General features: G+C 43.6%; 1 protein-coding gene across 4 annotated transcripts in view; it reads right to left on the bottom strand.

Moving 5' to 3' along the window:
- Nucleotides 1-25,951, bottom strand: part of LOC115205951 (rho GTPase-activating protein 35) — a 107,569-nt gene that overhangs the window by 73,805 nt on the left and 7,813 nt on the right. The window contains exon 2 of one of the 4 annotated variants that reach the window (XM_029772401.1): nucleotides 24,415-25,049. The exons of 2 other annotated variants lie outside the window; for them this stretch is intronic. The gene's annotated coding sequence lies outside the window, so the exon portion shown is untranslated. Of the gene's footprint in view, nucleotides 1-24,414; nucleotides 25,230-25,951 lie in introns of those variants that run through there. One more of the 4 variants, XM_029772400.1, reaches the window with a different exon arrangement.

Below are 25,951 nucleotides of genomic sequence, written 5' to 3'. Positions count from 1 at the left end.
CTCCGTCCTTAAGACGAGGGTGAGAAAGAGAGAAGGGGAGCGAGAGGGAGGTGGAAAGACAGAGAGAGAGAGTTGGATAGGTGGTGCATGGGAGAGACGGGGGAGAAAGAGGAGAGGAAGACGGATAGGTAGAGAGGGCCTGAAAAAATAAGTGCGAGGTCATTTCTCCACCAAAGCTCTGCATTCATTCTGATCAAACTCAACAATGGATGACTGAAATCTCTCTCAGACAGCTAATGCATGTTTGGAGCGAGCAGAGGCCACTCCTCTGAAACAAAGTGACCGCAGTTTAAAAGAATAACAGCTAAGTTACAAAACACTATAGAATAAAACAGACTGTTGCTGCAGAGCTTGCAATGATCATTTCTAAGACAAGGTTTGTAGGGGAAGAGGGAACGAAAGATGAGGAAAGCCCAGACCTACAGTACATTTTGGCCGATCCTCCAGCCTACATTTCCCGTCTGTTCCATCATTGACCATTTGGGATGTTGGGATGTAGCCTCTTTGCTATAGCAAGCGTTGAGAGAGGGACAGTAAACTATAGCCCTTATGATACACAGTGGGGGACGGGAGAGCGGGGACTATGGACTGAGACCTACTTAGGCCTACAGTGGGCCGAGAGAGGAGAGCAGCCCCGGGGTCAGAGGGGAAAGGGGAATAGGACGGACAGACACATCAGTGGGCAGGGCCAGGGCAGCCTGAGGGTCAGATGGGAAAGGCAGGAAGTGTGTCACTAACAGGAGAAGCACTTCTACCATGGGGGGGAGGGGAGAGCAGGGCAGCCACAGCCCCAGGGCAGGATCACTCACAACACACTAAGGGTTAACGACCTATACAGTACACACATCACTCCTAATACACGCACAGACCAACACAAAAGCATGTTTAATCACATACAGTGGGCTTTGCAAACAGTGTAAATTGATCCTAACTGAAATGATCACACAAGGCTTGGTGTGGTCCTTAAATAGTCCTCCAATAGGACAACTATCCTATCAAAATCCATGACCTTCTCCGAACCAAATCATCCCCTCTCTCCACCTATGCATTCTAACCCCTTGTGCTGTCCCCCCTTCCTCGTCTCCCTCCCTCCCTCCTTCTGGGGGACGAGTCTCTCCATCTCTCCTCCAGTCATGTCCAACTCCAGGCGGTGGGCGGGCGGCAACACCGGCGGTGATGGTGGGATGGAATTTGCGTCTTAACTTCATTAGTTCAGCCTCAGCCTGGGGCCTGTAGATTATGACTAATTAAGCAGCTTAACGTGGCTTAAAACCGCCACACAGAAAGGAGAAGAGCCTTATCTGTCAACCTGTTCAAAAGATTTCTTCCTTTTCTTCCAGTGGCAAACTACACAAATTCATTCTGCGTGTCCTTTATATGCCAAGGAGATTAGCTTCATGCAGAGGCGTTGGCATCGGAGGGCAGACACTTCTACGAGACAACAGGAGGCGTGGATGTGCGCAACATGGCGGATCGTCCCTAGCAACCTCCCTCTTACCAATAACGGTCTTCATAATAGCATCTTCTTTATAATGTAATATTTGACAACCAAGGCTGAGGCTACTACTTACCCCCAAAAGATACAACCACCCATTTAATGTCGCACCCGATTCCATTGACAAAAAGGTGGTTGTTAACCTTTGACACTGGAGGTGCATGCAGTTTGTGTCGTTATGAGACGCAGAACGTGTCACTAGGGAGTTCGGTCGGTGCTACCTGTAATTAGCTGGTTGGTGGCGGTTAAAAGCGCAGAGGGAACAGCAGCCCAGCGTGGTTGGATGGCTGACGTCAGCCACCATATTTCACCCTGGAGCCGTGGCAGCTTTGTGGCCATCGCCGTTTGAAAGCACTGTTCAGACATCAGGGGGTCAGGGGTTTCGCTTCAGCGTGTTTGCCATGCCAGAGCTCCTTCAGGCCAGCTAGGAAGTTACAACATGCGCACGCACGCACGCACACGCGCAACACAAGTACTACCTCCATCACCGAGACAGGATGTTACATCATCAATGTGATTACACACCACTGGGCCAGGCAAGATTGCTACCGCCTCAGAAACGGGTCTGTCCTATTAATAAGGATATTTCGGGATATTGGCCCTTTATCTACTTCCCCAGAGTCAGAGGAACTTGTGGATACCATGTTTATGTCGCTGTCCAGTATGAAGAAAGTTATAAGTAGTTTCGCTATCCAATGCTAACTAGCATTACCCTTAGCGCAATGACTGGAAGTCTATCTACCAACATGCTAAAAATAGTATCCACTAGTTCATCTGACTCTGGTGAAGTTGATAAAGGGCCTCACTGCCAAAAATCCCGAAGTATCCCTAAAACCGTAGTTCAACATTCACTGATCGGATTAGAAGACAAGAGTTAGTATGACTGACGAGTAGACTGTATAAATCCACAGAACTTCATCCGGGACGCTCCATTTCAACCTCCCACATGGAAGCGTTTCCCGCCATGGAGAGAAGAGAAGAAAATATCCCAGAGAGATATTTGGCTGAACGAGACAAAAACTTACACCACACAGGCCCACCTAGAAAAAGGTAGAAATAAAACAAGGTGAGGTGGGAATGAGAGCGAATGAGATCGAGATAAAAACTAGAGAGGAGAAGAAAGGAGTGAGGTAGAGATGGTGTCAGAGGCTGATGGATGTAGTAAAGAGAAAGAGGGACATGGAGGGGATAGAGAAAGATCATATCTGATAGGAGGGATTTGCTCATTGCTGGAACAGTAATTCACTTAAGCCATTCTGCTGAAGCCCATCAGTCCCGATCTGGCGCCAGATAAGACGACAAAACCCCATCCCTCACTTGTCCTCCGCCTTGTCTTTATGAGCTGAATTTGGGAGACCTCTTAACAAACACATCCAGGAGATAGGATTTGACACAGCGCTATTATTGCTATGTTTTCCGCCCCAAGATTCAACACACTGATGATGATGATGATGATGATGATGAGCGTGTATGTGCGTGTGTGAGATCTGAAGGTCTGTCGTGTAGAATCAGTTCCCCTCTCGTTCCTTCCCTCCCTCGCCCTTTATCAGTTTGTGTCCTGCCCCGCAGGCTTTCAAAGCATCCCTCCGTTCACTCGAACTACCTCCCAGTCAGTCACTCTCCCTCGCCGCTCTCTCACTTTCTGTAGATCTCTCCACACGCGCTGCAGGAAACTGTCACCGTGCCCCAGCTGTGATTACATTGCATTATTAACCACAGTACATCAGCCAGCCAGCCCCTAGAGTATAGCCCCACAGCCTCCTACAGCAGTCTGAGCCATCAACATCCCCTGCAGCATGCAAAACAACACCCCCCACCCTCCAAAACAACTCAACAGAAAATAGATGATAAAATAACAAACAGGCAGACCTAGCTGTGCAGTCCTGGAAGCGGAGAAATGTCGTCGTAGAAGTGAGACACGGCCGGCACTTCCTAAGCATGCTTTTCAAGGCATATCCGAACCTCGTCCCCATTGTTAACATTTACTAACTCAAACCCTCAACTAAGAACAAATAGTGTACTTGCCCTTCATTTTCTATTATTTGCTGTGGCCTTTAGTCATCACTGCTCCTCTGGGCCATAGTGGTCAGGGTTTAGAGGTCATAGGATCCCAGTAAGAACCAGAGGGTCTTGCACAAAACGCCAATGCTCATTACGCCAAACATCACTACACACACACACTTCAGCCAAAACAGTTTGGTAGAGTGTGGGCATATATTATGATGACATTTTGCAGTTTTCGTTCGTTTTGGACTGGAGTTTTTATTTTGTATTTTTTGGGGGTTGTTCAGGCACACCGTATTTAGCTGAAGTCAACGTCCCTTCGTCGGTGATTGGTCAACAGTAGGGATTATTCAGTAAAGCCTGTTGTCATTCATAGACAGACGACTCGTTTTCATGCATTTTCCCATTTAGAAATACTGTAAAATTGCGCGGCTAAGATCTCCTCTACAAAAACATCAACATTAAAAACAGATTTCTTGAGTTAGATTAATTCTGACTATTTTGAGGCTATGGCGTCTCAAAATGGACAAAGTACTATTGCTGCTTTTTTCCCATTTTTCAAGTGAATGTCTTTTAAGAGAGTATGCGAGCACACTCGTTGGGTTCGCCTAGCCGACTTCGGCTACCCGCCAGCCGAACTGAAGCATGCCAACACCTTCAGAGTGCAGCCCAAACCTGACAAACTGAGCAACAGCGAGGCCGCTCCTCCCCCTCCACCACCACTTCCCGCCCTTATTCCGGAATTACATCCCGGACCATGAGGACTATCTCCTTCAAACTCTGACCCCCAGGGATGGCGGGGAGAGGCCCCATGGATGTGTTATTGGGCTCAGTGCTCCATAAATTGGATGTGTGTGTACTCAGCATTGCACAATTTTCCAGAAACTGCTCTGCTATGGCAACATAGTGGGACTTTCTGGTAGAGGGCACTACAGGATGTAGAGATGACATAGCATGAGTATGTAACTATTTGCACTCAATGGCCCTCATTTATCAAACCATCATAGAAGTGTAAAACTGAGTGTATGTGCACTAATGTATAATTCAGGCAATCTCTGGTTCAAGGGCAGGCTAGTCACAGAAAGCACGACCATAAAAACCTCCACACAAACAGGCAACTGTCCTACACACAAAGCAACGTCACAAACTAGACACGTTTGTGTCAACACCCCCATGCAGATTAAAGAGAGCCTCATCTCTCCACCTCCCGCTCTCGTCGTCACACCCTCCCATCGTCAAACCAGTCAGTCACAGTGGAATAGAACAGGGCCTAGCACATCCCAACCAGACGGACAGCATTCTGAACCGCCTTTTACCCGATTGGGTGACGAGGCCTCCATTGTGTTCCCCTGCCCGGCCGCGACTAATCCAAGCCACGGTGCGGAATCTTGCTAGCACTCTGAGCAGCTCCCTCCACATTTCAAAACAACCGCCTCACAGAAATGTTTTCATTCTTCAACCATGTTTCCCCCTTTCATCTCCATGACTTATGACATACAGTACATGACAAATCTACATGGTGGAAAAGAACCTCAAATAGAGTGAACATGGAATTCTGGTCATTTTCCTTCTTTGAACTAGACAACGAGTACGTTTCCATGCACACTAATAATTCAATAAACTGATTATGTCAGTAGGCTGAGTACGGCGTTAACTCCTTATTCTGCTTATCAAAATCAGGTTGTATTTGTCACGTACACGTGTTTAGCAGATGTTATTGTGGGTGTAGCAAAAGGATTGTGTTCTAGCTCCAACAGTGCAGTAATATCTAACACACACACAATCTAAAGTAAAGGAATGGAATTAAGAATATATACATCTTTGGACGAGCAATGTCAGAGCGGCATAGACTAAGATACAGTAGAATAGAATACAGTATACACACACACACACGAGTAATGCAAAATATGTAAACATTAAAGTGACTAGTATTCCATTATTAAAGTGACTAGTGTTTCAAGTCTATGTATATTAGGGCAGCAGCCTCTAATGTGCTAGTGATGGCTATTTAACAGTCTGATGGCCTTGAGATCGAAGCTGTTTTTCAGTCTCTCGGTCCCAGCTTTGATGCACCTGTACTGACCTCGCCTTCTGGATGGTAGCGGGGTGATCAGGCAGTGGCTCGGGTGGTTGTTGTCCTTGATGATCTTTTTGGCATTCCTGTGAAATTGGGTGCTGCAGGTGTCCTGGAGGGAAGGTAGTTTACCCCCGGTGATGCGTTGGGCAGGCCGCACCACCCTCTGGAGAGCCCTGCAGTTGTGGGCGGTGCAGTTGCCGTACCAGGCGTTGATACAGCCTGACAGGATGCTGTCGATTGTACATCTGTAAAAGTTTGTGAGGGTTTTAGGCACCAAGCCAAATTTCTTCAGCCTCCTGAGGTTGAAGAGGTGCTTTTGCGCTTTCTTCACCACACTGGTCTGTGTGGGTGGACCATTTCAGTTTGTCAGTGATGTGCACGCCGAGGAACTTGAAGCTTTCCACCTTCTCCACTGCAGACCTGTCGATGTGGATAGGGGGGTGCTCCCTGAAGTCCACAATCAGCACCTTTGTTTTGTTGACGTTGGGTGAGAGGTTATTTTCCTGGCACCGCACTCCCAGGGCCCTCACCTCCTCCCTGTAGGCTGTCTCATCATTGTTGGTAAATCAGTCCTACTACTGTTGTGTCATCTGCAAACTTGATGACTGAGTTGGAGGTGTTCGTGGCCACGCAGTCATGGGTGAACAAGGAGTACAGCAAGGGGCTGAGAACGCATCCTTGTGGGGCCCCAGGGTTGAGGATCAGCAAAGTGGAGGTGTTATTTCCTACCTTCACCACCTGGGGGCGGCCCGTCAGGAAGTCCAGGACCAAGTTGCACAGGGCGGGATTCAGACCCAGAGCCTCAAACTTAATGATGAGCTATGGTCAATGGTACTATGGTGTTGAATTCTGAGCTATAGTCAATGAACAGCATTCTTATAGGTATTCCTCTTGTCCAGATGGGACAGGCCAGTGTGCAGTGCGATGGTGATTGCATCGTCTGTGGATCTATTGGGGCGGTAAGCAAATTGAAGTGGGCCTAGGGTGTCAGGTAAGGTAGAGGTGATATGGTCCTTGACTAGTCTCAAAGCACTTCATGATGACAGAAGTGAGTGCTACGGGGCAAGAGTCATTTAGTTCAGTTACTTTTGCATTCTTGGGTACAGGAACAAATGGTGGACATCTTGAAGTGTGTAGGGACAGCAGACTGGGATAGGGAGAGATTGAATATGTCCGTAAACGCTCCAGCCATCTGGTCTGTGTATGCTCTGAGGGCGCGGCTAGGGATGCTGTCTGGGCCAGCAGCCCTTCGAGGGTTAACACGGAGAAGGAGAGCCCACAGTCCTTGGTAGCGGGCTGCGTCGGTGGCACGGTGCTGTCCTCAAAGCGGGCGAAGGTGTTTAGCTTGTCCGGAAGCAAGACGGTGTCCGCGACATGGCTGGTTTTCCCTTTGTAGTCCGTGACGGTCTGTAGATCCTGCCACATATGTCTTGTGTCCGAGCCGTTGAATTGTGACTCCACTTTGTCTCTATACTGACATTTCTCCTGTTTGTGTTTGATTGCCTTACAGAGGGAATAACTACACTGTTTGTATTCGGCCATATTCCCAGTCACCTTGCCATGGTTAAATGTGATGGTTTGTGCTTTCAGTTTTGCATGAATGCTGCTATCAAGCCAGGGTTTCTGGTAGATTTTAATAGTCAAAGTGGGTACAACATCTCCTATACACTTCCTGATAGACGAATACACTGATACAATGACTGAGTTTACGTTGTTCGCGGAGGCTATCCTGAACATATACCAGTCCGGGTGATCAAAACAATCGAAGCGTGGATTCCGATTGGTCAGACCAGCGTTGAATAGTCCTTAGCACGGGTACTTCCTGTTTGAGTTTCTGCCTATATGAAGGGAGGAGCAAAATGGAGTCGTGATCAAATTTGCCGAAGGGAGGGCCTTGTAGGCATCCTGGAAGTTGGAGTAGCAGTGGTCGAGTGTTATCAGTGCGAGTACTACAGTCAATGTGTTGATAGAACTTCGGTAATGTTTTCCTCAAATTTGCTTTGTTAAAATCCCCAGCTACAATAAATGCAGCCTCAGGATATGTGGTTTCCAGTTTGCATGAAGTACAGTAAAATTCTTTGAGGGCCATTGTGGTATCGGCTTGAGGGGGAATATACACGGCTGTGACTATAACCGACGAGAATTCTCTTGGGGCGGTAATACGGTCTGCATTTGATTATGAGGTATTCTAGGTCGGGTGATCAAAAGGACTTGAATTCCTGTATGTTACCACAATCACACTATGAGTAGATAAGCATGAAACATACACCCCTGCCTTTCTTCTTCTTCCCCGAGAGTTCTTTATTTCTGTCTGCGCGATGAACTGAGAACCTAGCTGGCTGTATGGACGGGGACAGTATATCCCGAGAGAGATGTCTCCATGAAACAGAGTGTGTTACAATCCCTGATGTCTCTTTGGAAGGAAATCCTCGCCCTGAGCTCGTCAACTTTATTATCCAGAGACTGAACAGTAGCGAGTAATATACTCGGAAGCGGTGGGTGGTTGGGAGCCTCCTGAGTCAGACTAAAAGTCCCCTACGAGTACCTTTTTTCCACTGCCGGTATTTTGGAACATCCTCTGGAATCAGTTCAATTGCCCTGGGGGGTACGAACAAATGATCCGATTTGGGAAAGTTGTATTCCTGGTTGTAATGCTGGTGAGTTATCGCCGCTCTGATATCCAAAAGTTCTTCCCGGCTGTATATAATAACAAACAAAAAAATGTCCTGTGCTAATAATGTAAGAAATAACACATTAAAAAACGAAATTCTCCAAAGTTTCCTAAGAGCTAGAAGCATGGCAACCCTATCCGTCGGCGCCATTTAATCAGCATAAGGTCAAAATCGAAATAAGCATACACAGATTAACACACCTGGTTTTCTGAGCAATCTTACAAATTATTAGGACATGTAACCCCTTTAAAATCGGAGCTCCAGCCTCTTTTGCGCAAGTGAAATGAGGTCTGAAAAACTGAAAGTATGCATCTTAGAAATAGTTCACATTGATATATGTCCGAACTCAGACACAAATTGGTCCCCCTTAAATAACATGGTCGCTGTGGTAGAACATTTATTTTGAGTGCCATCAAGTAGTGTGATTTCAGATGTGTCCATGTAAACAGGATGAAATCGTTCTTCTTGCAAAGCACGTAAACATCTTAAAATCGAACTAGCTATTATATTCATCTGACTATCCACAATAAATCGCATTATTGTGTGCATGTAACTGTACCCAATGTCTATATCTGAGCTGTAGTTCAACTAGGTGCCCTCCCTGGCATGGGGTTGAACTCCAATGATGAACCACTTGCAATAAATGGTCCTGCCCTTATCTGCCTTTAGTCTTTGACCTAGTATCTACTCGATAATGTAATGTCTTTCTTGCTCTTATCATCCAAGTCACCATTTCTTCAGTTTTCACAGGGCTGTTACAAAATGGTAGAGCTCAAATACCTCTAAACTACAAAAGGAAATTAACTGTGATGTAAAAGCATTGGATCCTGGGAGTCCTGCTGCATCCTGGGGAATCAGTATGCTGAAAGATGATTTGCCCTCGATTGATGATCCACATCACCTCCCCAAAACCACAGCTAGCCTAAAGCATAGGCCTTTTGGGGTAACTTCCTTGGGGTAATAATGGACTTGATGTCACTGAATGTGTTGCTTGTTGGCACGACATTGGCATCTCACAGCGATCATTCAAAATGTCTTCTTGGCCATATCAACAACAAAGAAGAGACTTTTACACAGGTTGGTCTGAGAGACACTATAGCGCGAGGGCAAGAGGGGAGAAAGGGGACAGGGATAGGAAAGAGACGAGAGAGAGAAGAGAGACCGTGTGAAGCGGTCGTAGTCGAGCGGCTCATGACTCCTGTCCTGGGAGCGCCCCATCCATCTTCTGGGTGGCGGCGCTTGTGGTTTTATGGCCCTTTTCCCGGCTGGATAACACTGACATCATTAGCTAAGTGGTGGCGAGATGACAGGCCGATCGATAACGCCGGGCCAAGTCATCCTTAAGCAGAGGCCCGCAAGCCCTGGGCCTGGCCTGGACCCGGGCAAGATAAGGGATGTGTCGGCCGCTATATTAAAGAATGGCTATGAACATCCACCTTCTCTTATCCACGGTCATGTAATAGCTATAACAACTCTGAGCGATAGGTTATGGGGCAGTAACATGGTGGGGGAAGGTAAAGAGGGATCAGTGGTAAAGAGGGGTCAGTGGTGAAGGTGTGTGTGTATGTGTGTGTGTGTGTAATGGGTTGGGGCCAGTGTCATCTGCGCTATCTATCTAGATGTCCTTGTGATTGCTTTAAATAAATCATCATTCCAGCTTTCGAGACTTCGTTGACAACATATCAGTGTCTCTGTGCTCGGAGTTTAAATTCACTAGGTAAACAAATTAAAATAAAAGATCCCTAAGTAGGTAATAATTTGGAAGGTAAAAGTACCTTAAAACCTGTTTGGTATAGGGGGCAGTATTGAGAATTTTGGAAAAAATATGTTCCCATTTTTAACTGCCTCCTACACCAACTCAGAAGCTAGAATATGCATATTATTGTTCAGGTTTGGATAGAAAACACTCTGAATTTTCTAAAACTGTTTGAATGGTGTCTGTGAGTATAACAGAACTCCTATGGCAGGCAAAAACCTGACAAGGCTTCAAGCAGGAAGTACCCTGTCTGACAAGGAGTCGTGCGTCTTACCTCTTTTTATTGAAAAGTAAGGATCTTAGCTGTAACGTGACAATTCCCAGGGCTCCAATAGGCTCTCAGAGCCCGCGAAAACCCTGAAGGTTTACGAGGGAGCCTCAGGTTGAAACATATTATCGCCTTTTGTAAGTGGCTGCTCGGAGGACCTTTCAATGATGCGCGTGCATGAGTCGCTTCTGAGGAGAAATTTTATTCGGCTGTTTAGGCTCAATGCATACTCCCGGTCGGAATATTATCACTTCTCTACGACATAAATGGCATAAAAATTGGTTTTAAACAGCGGTTGACATGCTTCGAAGTACGGTAATGGAATATTTAGACATTTTTGACAAGCCAACGCGCCATGCGCGGGACCGTGAGGAAGCATTCTGATAGTGTCTAGAACTCACGAACAAAACGTCGCTGTTGGAATATAACGATGGATTATTTGGGACCAAACCAACATTTGTTATTGAAGTAGAAGTCCTGGCAGTGTATTCTGATGAAGAACAAGCAAGGTAAGAACATTTTTCTTATAGGAAATGTGATTTTGGTGGAGGCTGAACTGGGTGGGTATCTAAATAGCTAGCCCTGTAATGCCGGGCTATGTACTTAGATTATTGCAAAATGTGCTTCATCCGAAAAGCTATTTTAAAATCGGACATATCGAGTGCATAGAGGGGTAATGTATCTATAATTCTTAAAATAATTGTTATGCTTTTTGTGAACGTTTATCGTGAGTAATTTAGCAAACTGTTAGTAAATTCACCGGAAGTTTGCGGTGGTTATGCTTTTTCTGAACGTCACATGCTAATGTAAAAAGCTGGTTTTTGATATAAATATGAACTTGATTGAACAGACATGCATGTATTGTATAACACAATGTCCTAGGTGTGTCATCTGATGAAGATCATAAAAGGTTAGTGCTGCATTTAGCTGTGGTTTGGGTTTATGTGACATGATATGCTAGCTTGAAAAATGGGTGTCAGATTTTTTCTGGCTGGGTACTCTGCTAACGTAATCTAATGTTTTGCTTTTGTTGTAAAGCCTTTTTGAAATCGGACAGTGGGGTTAGATTAACGAGATTCTTGTCTTTAAATAGCTGTAAAATAGTCATATGTTTGAGAAATTGAAGTTATAGCATTTCTAACGATTCAAAAATCGCGCCACTGGATTGAAGTGGCTGTTACGTAGGTGGGACGAAATCGTCCCACATACCCCAGAGAGGTTAAACAAGCTTCCAGTTAGAAATGGATCCTCACCTGCCATCCCTACTTGCAAAATTTTATTTTTGTGTGTGCGCACTTAATATTCTGTGAGCGTGCACGCACAAATACATGTGTAAGGGGCAATTCCACGATAACTTACTTTTACACTTTAAAAATGTATGCCAAGCAAAAACTTCTGATTCAAAAGATGAACAAACATACACCTACAGAGCATTCGGAAATAATTCAGACACCTTGACTTTTTCCAAATTTTGTATGTTACAGGCTTATTCTAAAATTTATAAAATGATTCCCCCCCCCCTCAATCTACACACAATACCCCATAATGACTAAGCAAAACAGGTTTTTAGAAAACTGATATTTCACATTTACATAAGTATTCAGACCCTTTACTCAGTACTTTGTTAAAGCACCTTTGGCAGCGATTACAGCCTTGAGTCTTCTTGGGTATGACACTACAAGCTTGGCACACATGTATTTGGAGAGTTTCTCCCATTCTTCTCTGCAGAACCTCTCAAGCTCTGTCAGGTTGGATGGGAAGCGTTGCTGCACAGCTATTTTCAGGTCTCTCCAGAGATGTTCGATTGGGTTCAAGTCCAGGCTCTGGCTGTGCAGCAACTCAAGGACATTCAGAGACTTGCCCCGAAGCCACTCCTGTATTGTCTTGGCTGTGTGCTTAGGGGCGGCAGGTAGCCTAGTGGTTAGAGTGTTGGCCAGTATCCGAAAGGTTGCTGGATTGAATCCCCAAACTGACAAAGTAAACAAATCTGTCATTCTGCCCCTGAACAAGGCAGTTTACCCACTGTTTGCAGGTAGTCCTTCATTGTAAATAAGAATTTGTTCTTAACTGACTTGCCTAGTTAAATAAATTTAAAAAATGAGGGTCGTTGTCCTGTTGGAAGGTGAACCTTTGCCCCAGTCTGAGGTCCTGAGCGCTCCAGAGCGCTTCGTTAGAGGTTGACGATTAATCAGAATTGCCAATTAATTAGGGCCGATTTCAAGTTTTCATAACAATCGGTAATCGGCATTTTTGGACACCGATTACATTGCACTCCACGAGGAGACTACGTGGCAGGCTGACTACCTGTTTTGCGTGTACAGCAAGGAGCCAAAGTAAGGTGCTAGCTAGCATTAAACTTATCTTATAAAAAACAATCAATCTTAACATAATTACTAGTTAACTACACATAGTTGATGATATTACTAGTCTATCTAGCGTTGCATATAATCGATGCGGTGCCTGTTAATTTATCATTGAATCACAGCCTACTTCGCCAAATGGGTGATTTAACAAGCGCATTCATGAAAAAAAGCACTGTCGTTGCACCAATGTGTACCTAACCATAAACATCAATGCCTTTCTTCTCTTGCGTTCTGGTGAGTTATGCTGGTGAGTTACCACTGCTCTGATATCCAAAAGATCTTCCCGGCTGTATATAATAACAACAACAAAAATGTCCTGGGCTAATAATGTAAGAAATAACACATTAAAAAAACAAAATACTCCAAAGTTTCCTAAGAGCTAGAAGCATGGCAGTCCTATCCGTCGTCGCCATTTAATCAGCATAAGGTCAAAATCGAAATAAGCATACACAGATTAAAACACCTGGTTTTCTGAGCAAACACATAATTTTACACAATTATGACATAACATTGAAGGTTGTGCAATGTAACATCAATACTTAGACTTAGGGATGCCACCCGTTAGATAAAATACGGAACGGTTCCGTATTTCACTGAAAGAATAAACGTTTTGTTTTCGAAATGATAGCTTCCAGATTTTACCATATTAATGACCTAAGGCTCATATTTATGTGTGTTTATTATATTATAATTAAGTCTATGATTTGATAGCGCAGTCTGACTGAGCGGTGGTAGGCAGCAACAGGCTCGTAAGCATTCATTCAAACAGCACTTTCCTGCGTTTGCCAGCAGCTCTTCGCAATGCTTCAAGCATTGCACTGTTTAGGACTTCAAGCCTATCAACTCCCGAGATTAGGCTGGCAATACTAAAGTACCTATTAGAACATCTAATAGTCAAAAGGTATATGAAATACAAATGGTATAGAGAGAAATAGTCGTATAATAACTACAACCTAAAACTTCTTACCTGGAAATATTGAAGACTCATGTTAAAAGGAACCACCAGCTTTCATATGTTCTCATGTTCGGAGCAAGGAAGTTAAACGTTAGCTTTTTTACATGGCACATATGGCACTTTTACTTTCTTCTCCAACACTTTGTTTTCGCATTATTTAAACCAAATTGAACATGTTCAATTATTTATTTGAGACTTAACTGATTTTATTGATGTATTATATTAAGTTAAAATAAAAGTGTTCATTGTTCATTCAGTATTGTTGTAATTGTCATTATTACAAATATATATGTAATAAAAAACAAATCATCCGATTAATCGGTATCGGCTTTTTTGGTCCTCCAATAATCGGTATCGGTATCGTCGTTGAAAAATCCTAATCGGTCGACCTCTAGTTTTTGTCAACGCTCTCTCTGTACTTTGCTCCGTTCATCTTTCCCTCGATCCTGACTAGTCTCCCAGTCCCTGTCGCTGAAAAACATCCTCACAGCATGATGATGTTGCCACCACCATCTGTAGGGATGGTGCCAGGTTTCCTCAAGATGTGGCATTCAGGCCAAAGAGTTAAATTGGTTTCATCGGACTAGAGAATCTTGTTTCTCATGGTCAGAGTCTTTAGGTGGCTTTTAGCAAACTCCAAGCAGGCTGTCATGTGCCTTTTACTGAGGAGTGGCCACTCTACCATAAAGGCCTGATTGTGGAGATGGGAGAACCTTCCAGAAGGACAACCATCTCTGCAGCACTCCACCAGAGGAACTCTGGAGCTCTGTCTGAGTGACCATCAGGTTCTTGGTCACCTTCCTGCCCAAGGCCCTTCTCCCCCGATTACTCAGTTTGGCCGGGCGGCCAGCTCTAAGAAGAGTCTTGGTGGTTCCGAACTTCTTCCATTTAAGAATCCCAGAGGCCACTGTGTTCTTGGCGACCTTGAATTATGCAGACATGTTTGGTACCCTTCCTCAGATTTGTGCCACGACACAATCCTGTCTCGGAGCTCTACGGACAATTCCTTTGACCTCATGAATTGGTTTTTGCTCCGACATTCACTGTCAACTGTGGAACCTTATATAGACAGGTGTGTGCCTTTCCAAATCATGTCCAACCAATTGAATTTACCACATGGACTCCAATCAATCAATCAATCTCAAGTATGATCAGTGAAAACGGGATGCACCTGAGCTTTATTTCAAGTCTCATAGCAAAGAGTCTGAATACCTGTGTAAATAAGGTATTTGTTATTCATTTTAAATAAAATGTGCAAAACTATCTAAAAATCAGTTTTTGCTTTAACATTATGGGGTTGTGGGTTGATGAGTATTTTTTATTTAATTTAATCCATTTTAGAATAAGGCTGTAACGTAACAAAACGTGGACAAAGTCAAGGGGTCTGAATCATTTCTGAATGTACTGTATATGCAGACGTCACTAAAACACATTTACTTGAGGAAAAGTGCAGACGCAAAGTTTGGTAACTAAATGACTGTAAAATCTCCCTCCATTTCTTAGGTGACCACGTTTTTCTAAAACTGAAATATCTACTCCAAACTAAGATTCAAAGATGTCTGCTGAAAGAATGGGGCATCAGCTGTGACATGACACCTTGAGTTAAGAAAAAAACAACAAAAAAGATTATTTTAAACTACAGTAAGTGAAGTGCATCAACACCCAGAAACAGAATGAAGATAACATAATGACATCATGGGTCCTTGATCTGTATTATACAGAAAAGCATAATTACACTCAACAAAAATACGCTACATGTAAAGTGTTGATTCCATTTGTCATGAGCTTGAATAAAAGATCTCAGAAATCTTCCATGTCCACAAAAATCTTATTTCATACACAAATGTCTGTTACATCCCTGTTAGTGAGCATTTCTCCTTTGCCAAGATAATCCATCCACCTGACCAGGTGTGGCATATCAAGAAGCTGATTAAACAGCATGATCATTACACAGGTGCACCTTGTGCTGGGGACAATAAAAAAAGGGTGACTGTAAAATGTACAGTTTTGTCACACGACACAATGCCACAGATGCCTCACGTTTCGAGGGAGCGTGGAATTGGCATGCTGACTGTAGGAATGGCCAACAGAGAACACTGGCATTCTGGAGAAGTGTGCTCTTTACAGATTTGCTGATGTCAAAGTCGTGAACAGTGTGCCCAATGGTGGTGGTGGGGTTATGGTATGGGCAGGCATAAGCATTTTTTCTATGGCAATTTGAATGCACAGAGATACAGTGATGAGATTGAGGCCCCTTGTTGTGCCATTCATCTGCCGCCATCACCTAATTCAACATGATAATGCACGGCCCATGTCGCAAGTATCTGTACACAATTCCTGGAAGCTGAAAATGTTCCAGCTCTTCCATGGCCTGCATACTCACCAGACATGTTACCCATTGAGCATGTTTGGGATGCTCTGAATAGACAAGTACAACAGCATGTTCCAGTTCCCGCCAATATCCGGAAACTTCGCACAGTCATTGAAAAGGAGTGGGACAACATTCCACAGGGCACAATGAACAGCCTGATCAACTCCATGTGAAGGAGATGTGTCACGCTGCATGAGGCAAACGGTGCTCACACACCAGACACTGACAGGTTTTCTGATCCACGCACCTTTTATGTTTTAAGTTATCTGCGACCAGATGCATATCTGTATTCCCAGTCATGTGAAATCCATCAATTAGGGCCTAATGAATTTATTTCAATTGGCTGATTTCCTTATATGAACTGTCACTCAGTAAAAACTTTGAAATTGTTGCATTTATATTATTGTTCAGTGTTTGAATGTTATTCTCTTCATGGTGATATCCTGAATAGGTACACAAAGGTAGAAAAATGTAATATCCTCATGCTTGGGTATTATTCTACACACTGGCTATTATTCTAATGAGCTCCACCCCCAAACAAGACAAAATCTGTACCAATCATAGACGTCTATGTTTCACAAGTTTGGGCATCAGAGTACAGCACAGTAGTAGAGTGCAGTACATTACAGTAACATATAGTTAAATACAGTACAAAAGCGTATATTACTGCAACTGTGGTTTCTGACTACTACATGCACCCTACTTTCAAACCACGCCAAACTGCTTCATGCCCCCAGGACCAGGCAACGCACAATGGGGGATCATGTCTTTACCTCCCACATACCACACCTATGGAACGCCCTTCCAGATAATCTCAAAGCCGTTTGGACTGTTTGAGCTTTTAAAGGAGACTTTAAGAAGAGGAACTGACAGACTGACAGACACTGTCATATCCTATTAAAAAAAGTGGCAATATTTAACTATATGGGCAACCCGACCAAAAATTCACATAGAAATGTCAGTTATAGATCTGTAATTCTCATTGAAAGCAAGTCTAAGAAGCGGTAAATCTGTTCTATGTGCACTATTTCTATGTGTCCCGTTATTAAGTATTGTTTTTGCGTCTTTTACTTTCAATGGAAAAACATATCTAGGCCTTTCTTTCCCAAAAAAGATTGCTTTCATTTGGTGCTCATGGGTCATTTTACATGGAAATGACCTTAGACATAAAACACGAAGTCACACTTGGTTTGATAGGAAACCTGTGTGTGCCCCTCTCCTCCCAGTCTGCCTGGGCCAATGGGGAAGTGGTAAAGAGCAACATACTGGTCACGAGAACTCCCGAAATGGCATCCCACACTAACGCCTTGTGACAAGGTGGTGCCCTTCCACTGTCTTGTACCACTGCTGACACTAATGTAGCGCCACAATTCTACGAAGAGATGTGGAGTGCTGGAGGGAGACAGATGGGGGCGGGAGAGAGAGAGAGGTCAAAAGAAAGAGCTAAGCTCAGAAGAGTGGCTGTTTAAGGCCTCTAGTCGTCTGTGGGCTCTTTTCCCTCCTCTCCTGGCAGCTTATCAGTCGGTGATTAAACCTGTCACCTTTAATTAGAATACAGTGGTACGAAGTGGAACAGCGCGCTCTCTCTGTGCTGCAGGTGTAGCAACGTACCAGACAGTTAGAATAAAAGACAACGCTTCCAGCGGTGACAGTACATAAGAGAACCTGGAATCCCTCAGATGCTGGGAACAGATAATACAAATTAAACATCAGTTAAGGTCATGTTCTAGAAGGGTCTATGGATTTCTAATGACTCGGGATCTACTCTAAAGCAGGTCTCCCCAAACTCAGAAAGCACATGGGACCATTCCACTGGTGAATGTACTAAATCACAGAAAAGGAGGCCCAATTCCACACCCAAAAGTCCAATTCCAGTGTTTCCCCTATATTCATTTTGCAGCGGTGGGATGGTCAAATGTTTTCAGTGTAAACTTAAACGACTCAAACCAGATTTAAAATATGTAGAAAATATATTGGAGCGATATTTTTTTTAATAAGATCTTTTATGCACATGCAGGTACCCACACGTGCTTCGGGTTAGCCTGCTAACTCCGTGTGGGTGGAATGCGCGAGTTCCTCTCGCTGAGAGCTCTTCCCGTGATCTCGCACTCCACTGTGCTCCTGTGGGTCTCTAGCCTCTCAGAAACAAAGTGCCCCAGATAAAACAGCTGGCTCAGTCACTCACAACCACAGATGGAGGTTCCTGAGCCCCACTAAGATACACTGGAACTGTACTGATATACTCCGAGATATACTTTAGGCTGCATTTGCTGTCAATCAGGCCAAAGAATGCTTCGGAAAAGAAACGTTAGAGAACTCCCATTGGATGTCTGCATCGCTGTTCCTGCCCATTGTAGTTCAGAGCCCTCATCTTATTCGCCAGCATTACTCATAGCCTCAGCTGAATGTGCTGAGTAATCCCCTGTGGCCAATAGCCAGACAGCAGGGTTACTGACGGTTGCCATTGATTGCTGATCCCTCAGCACAGAACGGAGGGGGCACATACCATGAACACAGCCTAAAGGGCCAACTGTGCCTTACATCATTGGAACAGCTCACTAAATGTGCATTTCTCTCTGTCAGTCACTTTTTCCCCATCGCTCCGAGTCTCATTCCCTCGCTTTTTACTCCTTTCGATTCTCTTTCCTTGTTGACTAAATCCTGCATTCTTCCCTCGTTCCATCACTCCTTTTTCTCTTGCTCTCGTTTCTAATCTCCTTCATTCCCCTTTCTCCCTCTTGCAATTGTATCTTGTCTCGAGGAGCACTGCAGTGAACAGTGGCCACACATCCTGGGCCTCCATCTCCATGGTCACCATTCATCTAAACATCATGGCCCCCTTTTGTCACCCAGGACATGGCGGGCAATTCAAACTGCCCTCACAAAGGCTGATAACCCTTATTCACACAACAGCTCACCCATACCTTTCACTGGAGCGCTCCATTCGCAGTATTTGTAACGTGGGCATATACCATCTTTGCAATTCAGGGAGGGATGGGGATTTGTGATCGATAAGAGGAGACCTTGCATCCACTTTCTTATTGATGTCCTGGGAAATATTTTACACGCTTACGGGTGTACAAGGATTTCTAGGAAACATTGGGTATATGGGCTTCTGCAGGACAGGACTAGTTATTGTTCAACCCCATAAAACCTTGAGGAGATATGTTCCCCTATGCTGCAGTGGGGTCAGTTTTTCCTCTCCCAACTCTGGCCTTGACCACTCAAAGAAAACAGATCAAACTGACTTTGGACCAGCACAAGAACCTGGAGTCCTTTGTAACAAGCTATCGTCATCCATAAATCAGCAATGATTTAGGGAAGAAAACATGGAAGAAACACCAGTTCAACTCATGAACACTTTCTAATGGTTCGGATAAAAATCGTCTCTTATTGCCATTCCCCCGCCTTATACTCGGGTCTCAAACAAGGCAGCCATTCAGAAGCGAGCCACTAATCTGGCCAACAAATTCTCAAGCTGCTGCCTATAATTAGCTCTATCAAAACACTGGCTTCCACTTTCAATCAAACTTTTCAACAACAACACTTTTCCTAGTAAGACACAGGGACGGTTTAACAGCTCCCGCTCTGTGAAACATTCCCACGAAATATGGCGTCTCCCTAGGCTGGCGGCAATGTGAGATCTGTGAATGAACAGGTGATAATTTCATTCAGAGGCAAGGTGGTTTGAGAAACCAGTGTGTGTCATCACTTAATGAGATGTGGCATGGTTACTGTTGGATAGATTTAAGGGTTTCGTGGACAATATTTGTATTTATTATGCATTCCCATACATTGGCAGCAGCTACTCTTCCTGGGGTCCAGCAAAAACAGTAAAATACATTTTACAATAGATTTCACAATACATGAATTGTGTGCATTGACTCTGCTGATGGCTGAATTGTGATCTGAACACTACACGATGTTAGTCTGTTCGGAAGGCTGGACAATAGATGTTAGACCCATTGATTGGTCATTGTCAGAACCAAAAGGGACTGAACGTGCATGGCTGTGTGGGCTAGTAGATGGGGAAATGAGGCTTCAGAACTAGTGGACCTCGTTATTTACAGCATGTATAGTATAAGCCTTGAAAATCTTTTACAGGTGTATTGTGATGGTCAGGACCTGCTAATAAACAGGACGATGGCGAGGAGGTGGAGAGGTGCTCTTGCTCCTAGAGAAGCTGAAGACCTCTGATGCTCCTATCCCCTGAAACGTGTGACGAGGCCTCGTATAAAAAAAAAAGATATCACTGTCTGTATCGACCCAAATCAGTACGTCCCGGGACTTGATGTCTATGACATGGCCTGGGCCCTCCGCTGTGTGTGGATGAGGAGGCGGACCAAGGACTCGCGGCACAACCTGCGGCCCAGGGAGGGGCAAGGGCGAGCGGGTACAGGAGGGCGGAGGGCCTGCTGCTTGAGAAAACGGTACAGCTGTTTGTGAGGGACGCGGCTTCCTGGTGAGGTGTGACTGTGCCGCAAAGGGCCCAATCAGGCTGAGACCAGGAAGTCCTGACTGCTAATACGTTACCTGGGTGCAGAGAGGCAGGCTAGCTGAGCGACAAAACCAAAAGTGGGTTTGTGATCGGTTCAGTGGAAGAGCAACAAGCCAAACGAGTGCAGTTGAATTCACGGGGATAATGTAGCCTGTGACCCTTCCTCAGAAGAGTAGATCGATAACTGGATAGAATGTCGAATTTAAATACTGGTAAAGTATTTAGAGTGGTACCATATAGCAGCTCCATGTTATTGGTGGTGTTCGCATGAGTCTGACACATGGGTTTGTGCAGTGTCCAGTGAGAAAGGTCTTTCCTATGAGGTTGATTGAGATTGAGGAAAATGTTCAGTCATCCATTTTCCGATATAGCAGGCCATCATAGACCAACACAGCAGAAGATTATTCTCCACGTCCACCTTTACTCTCCTATCTGGAGCAGGTTGCGGAATTTGCCTCAAGGAGGAAGTGAAATCCACATATACAACCCTGGCATGACCAATGATCCAGTATTGAGAGCCTGCTACAGTGCCTTCAGAAAGTATTCATACACCTTGACATATTCCACATTTTGTTGTTACAGCCTGAATTCAAAATTGATTAAATTATTTTTTCTCTCAACCATCTACACAAAATAACCAATAACAACAAAGTAAAAACATGTTTTTAGAAATGTTTACAAAATTATTGAAAATGAAATACACAAATATCTAATTTACAAAAGTCTTCACACCCCTGAGTCAATCAATACATGTTAGAATCACCTTTGGCAGCGATTACAGCTGCGAGTCTTTCTGGGTAAGTCTAAGAGCTTTGCACACCTGGATTGTACCATTTTCCAAGCTCTGTCAAATTGGTTGTTGATCATTGCTAGACAACCATTTTTTATTCTGTACAGGCTTCCTTCTTTTCACTCTGTCATTTAGGTTAGTATTGTGGAGTAACTACAATGTTTGTTGATCCATCCTCAGTTTGTCTCCTTTCACAGCCATTAAACTCTAACTGTTTTAAAGTCAGCATTGGCGACATGGTGAAAACGCTGAGCGTTTTCCTTCGGCAACTGAGTTAGGAAGGGCGCCTGTATCTTTATAGTGACTGGGTGTACGGATATACCATCCATAGTGTAACTAATAACGTCACCATGCTCAAGGGCATATTCAATGTCTGCTTTTTTATTTTTTACCCATCTACCAATGTAGAGTCATTGGAAAACCTCCCTGGTCTTTTTGGTTGAATCTTTGTTTGAAATTCACGTAAATGTTTTATTTAACTAGGCAAGGACCTTGCAGATAATTGTATGTGTTGGGTACAGAGATGATAGTCATTCAAAAATCATGTTGAACACTATTATTGCACAAAGAGCGAGTTCATGCAACTTAAGTGACTAGTTAAGCACATTTTTACTCCTGAACGTATTTAGGCATGCCATAACAAAGGGCTTGAATACTTATTGACTCATAATTACACTTTGACATTATGGGGTATTTTGTGTTGGACAGTGACAAAATCTAAATGTAATCAATTTTAAATGTAGGCTGTAACAACAAAATGTAGAAAAAGTCAATGAGTGTGAATACTTTCTGAAGGTGCTGTAGTTCCTCTGACCTTTGTAAAACTTTCTCTCCCTCAAATAAAACCTAAACACGTCTCTGCTCTTCTCCACACAGAGGGAGGAATGAGAGCTCCCTCCCTCCCTCCATCCATCCATGTGTTCAGAGACTGAGATTCTTGTTTGTAATGAAAAGCACTATATAAAATAAATCTATTATAATTATTATTCCTGCCCTGGCTCCTCTCCGGGCCCCCAGCACAGAGCAGGTCAAACCCTTCCTGCTTTCCTTTCTTAGCAGGCACTCCGTATCACAGACCCTGGGTGGTGGGAGGTCTACTCAGATCCTACTATCTGCAGAAGCAGGGCTGAGAGACAAGGGAGCCTACCAATTCATTACTCAAACGGCCTGGAAGTACTAGGATATTGAGAGGCTCATTGTAACGGCTGGAACGGAACACGTCAAACATGTGGTTTCCATGTTTGATATGTGCTATGTAATCCATTCATTACAATGAGCCCATCCTCCTATAGCTCCTCCCATCAGCCTCCACTGGTAGGCTGTGGTTAACAAATCACTCTTTTGATCAGCATTTGTTTTTGTTTTGTAGCAGTGAAAATAACTCTCCAAAGGGCAAACTCACCAAACACACACATTGTGGTTTGATAAACTTTTGACTACTTGACCTTAGTCGAAGAATGGGCTAATTTCAACTCAATTATCTGTGGTCACCAAATTCCTCTATTGCGCAGGCCTGTAGAATGTTACATAGCCATCTGACTTTTCCTCGAAACGAAACGACATCCCATATTAACAAACACTGCTGAAGAACTAGAAAACAGTCAGACTTAACTCGACCTCTGAATGCAAAGAGATTGGTTACAAAACGACAGAAAATCTATAGGTCCTAATAGCCTACAATTCACCAAAATGTGTAAAACTAGACGTGTGTCTAACTACAAGACCGTCTCGAACTTGATAACTGGCAGACATAAATACAATAGTGACAATTGACAGAGTGGAGAACTGGGAAGGCAAACAAACCGTGGCTGTTTGTCAATATGTCACAGAGCCTTTACACCGGTAGAGGAAACCGTTCACAAATTCACTGCTCTCTGCGCTGAGCGATATTGGATAGCGTAGGACACGATACCACACGCACTCCAACATAGGAGTGGCCACAATGCGGACTTCACTCATTCTCAGCGAAAGCGCAAATGAACGCCTATTTATTAAGGGAAATGTCATCCTATCTGTGGAGTTACATTATTGGACGAAATACTTGCTTTTGTAAGACACTTAGATATACAATGCTGCAACTTGCATCACAAACAATGATGGGTATGGTGCGCAGTCTATATGAACATTCCATTTTGAAGTTCAAAATGAATGTTCACTGAAAACAGAAAACGCACGAACTCGAGACATGCAACTTCATAGGATTGGAAATTGTAGACTAGATTAAAATAGGTCATAACACTTCGATGGGTAGGCCATAAAAACGTCCTCCCGAAACAGTTCAGTTTCTGTAGGAAACAAATATCAAAACATGGTGACGGATTAAAAACATGCCTTGCACTCCAGCTGCCCCAAACTAGTGGGATACTATGGGAATATTGGCATTATGCCGTAAACTTTGAAACAAGACTAACTGCCATATAAATAAAATGTCGAAATGTCGATAGGATAGTCTAGCCTATAACCTATTACGCAGTAACTAACGAATATTATGCGTCCAGAACTCTTTTGACATGGGGCCTTGACCGACCACTAGTGTAAAATTCCCCCTGAATAGAGGGGAAATGACAGATCGGAAGGTGATGCAACGTAGCCAACAATAAGACCTGATTTTATTTGTTATTCGTCAAAAACCATTTACACTTTCTCGGCCCATAACATAGGGCTATTACGCATGGCATGGGGACACTATATTTCCAAATTGCTTAAGACATTTTCGCCAATGAATGCTACCTTCTGTCCATTCAAATGTAATTGTGAACAAATGAATGAAAAACAATAGAACACTGCCAGTAATTGACACAGATGAGAAAAGCATTGACAATTATCTATTCCAAAAGTACACTTATTGTTGAATAGGGCACATGAATTAAGATGTGTTTTACGCAAGAGGGGTTACATCTCCCAGAAGAGCTTGGCCTGGCCTGACCAAGCCCCAGTCCACACAGAGATTGCAAACCCGTTTGCTACACATTTTTTTCTTGTCTGAACGAGATTCACTTATTATCCCCACTTCACTCCCAACTACCCATTTAATCCTGGAAAATAACTGTTATACGGAACATTGTTTTCCATGCCACACCACACCATCAGTTAGTTAACGTAAATTGTTTTCATTTTTGAACCGTTTAACCGAATAAAACATTGGCTAAATGAACTGGTACATACCATAGCATTCCTCCCTCTTCTCTCGTTCACTCCTTTCTCTCCAATGTCCTCCTTCGCAACTCGCAAAAACAGCACTCCCAACGCCTCGAGAATTTAACAAAGAGAGGAAATTCTACTCCTCGAACAGTCACATAAATATCTATATTCCCCTTTTGAACACTTGGTATATTTTTTACCCTGAAATCAAGACTCCATTTTCACAAGTAGCCTATTAACTTTTCGGTACCATCTGCATGTGGAGTTCCTCTTCTTGCCTTTGGACACAAAACACCTAAATTATCTCGAAAAATGCAGAACTTCAATTTCTTGTCCCCTGGATGTTCGCGTTAGGAAAGAGGGGCGTTGAAAATACTTGATTCGTTGTGTTTTCCTTTTGGTTCACCACGTTGTTTTGACCAATTGTTATTTCCTTTGTTGTGTCCAATATACAGATATGCCCATACGCGTACACATCATATGCGGTGTTAGTTGATGCGCAGTGCTCAATTGATAATTACAACCCTAAATGTTGTTTCCTAAGAGTATCGCTTCACAGACTGCCCAAATGTATGACCGTGTGTAATGTATTTTTTTTTTCAGCTTCCCAATAATGGCGGCCCGGCCCTTCTCCCGAATATAGCCTCTCCTCCTCCGTCCTATTCCGAGAGAATAGATAGAGAGAGAGAGAGCTGTAGTCTCGCCCAGTGGCACATGGACACAATTACAACACACACATTATGTTTCTAAATACAATAATTGCTTATATTTTCCTAATAATTAGTGAGTCATCATAATTCGTTTTCATTTTTTGCTGTATTAATAATATACTTAAAAAATAAATAAAGGGGCAATCTGCATTTTCTACATCCATTTTTGGATATACCCATTGATTCTTGAAGAATTTAGCTTATATATAAATGCCTCAGGAGCTCGGTTTAACTGTCAGACCCCATCAGGATGCAAATTCTAAGCTTGTTTTACAACAATGTTTGTAAACAAAGTAAATGTAAAACACTATAACTCAAAACGTGGTCAAATTACACCAAGTATACAAAACATTAAGAATACCTGCTCTTTCCTTGACATGATCAGGTGAAAGCTATGATCCCGTATTGATGTCACTTGTTAAATCCACTTCAAACCAGTGTAGATGAAGGGGAGGAGACAGGTTAAAGAAGGATATTTAAACCTTGAAACAATTGAGATCTGGATTGTGTATGTGTGTCATTCAGAGGGTGGAAATATTTAAGTGCCTTTGAATGGGATATGGTAGTAGGTGCCAGGCACACCAGTTTGTGTCAAGAACTGCAATGCTTTTGGGTTTTTCACACTCAACAGTTTCTCATGTGTATCAAAAATGGTCCACGACCCAAAGGACATCCAGCCAACTTGACACAACAGTGGGAAGCACTGAAGTCAACATGGACCAGCATCCCTGTGGAATGCTTTCGACCCCTTATAGAGTCCATTGCCGATGAATGAAGGCTGTTCTTTGGAAAAAATGGTAGGTGGGGGGTGAAACTCAATATTAGGAAGGTGTTCCTAATGTTGGCTATAC

This window comes from Salmo trutta, chromosome 13, assembly GCF_901001165.1.
Source record: "Salmo trutta chromosome 13, fSalTru1.1, whole genome shotgun sequence".
Taxonomy (NCBI): domain Eukaryota; kingdom Metazoa; phylum Chordata; class Actinopteri; order Salmoniformes; family Salmonidae; genus Salmo; species Salmo trutta.
This window is presented reverse-complemented; position numbering and strand designations above follow the sequence as displayed.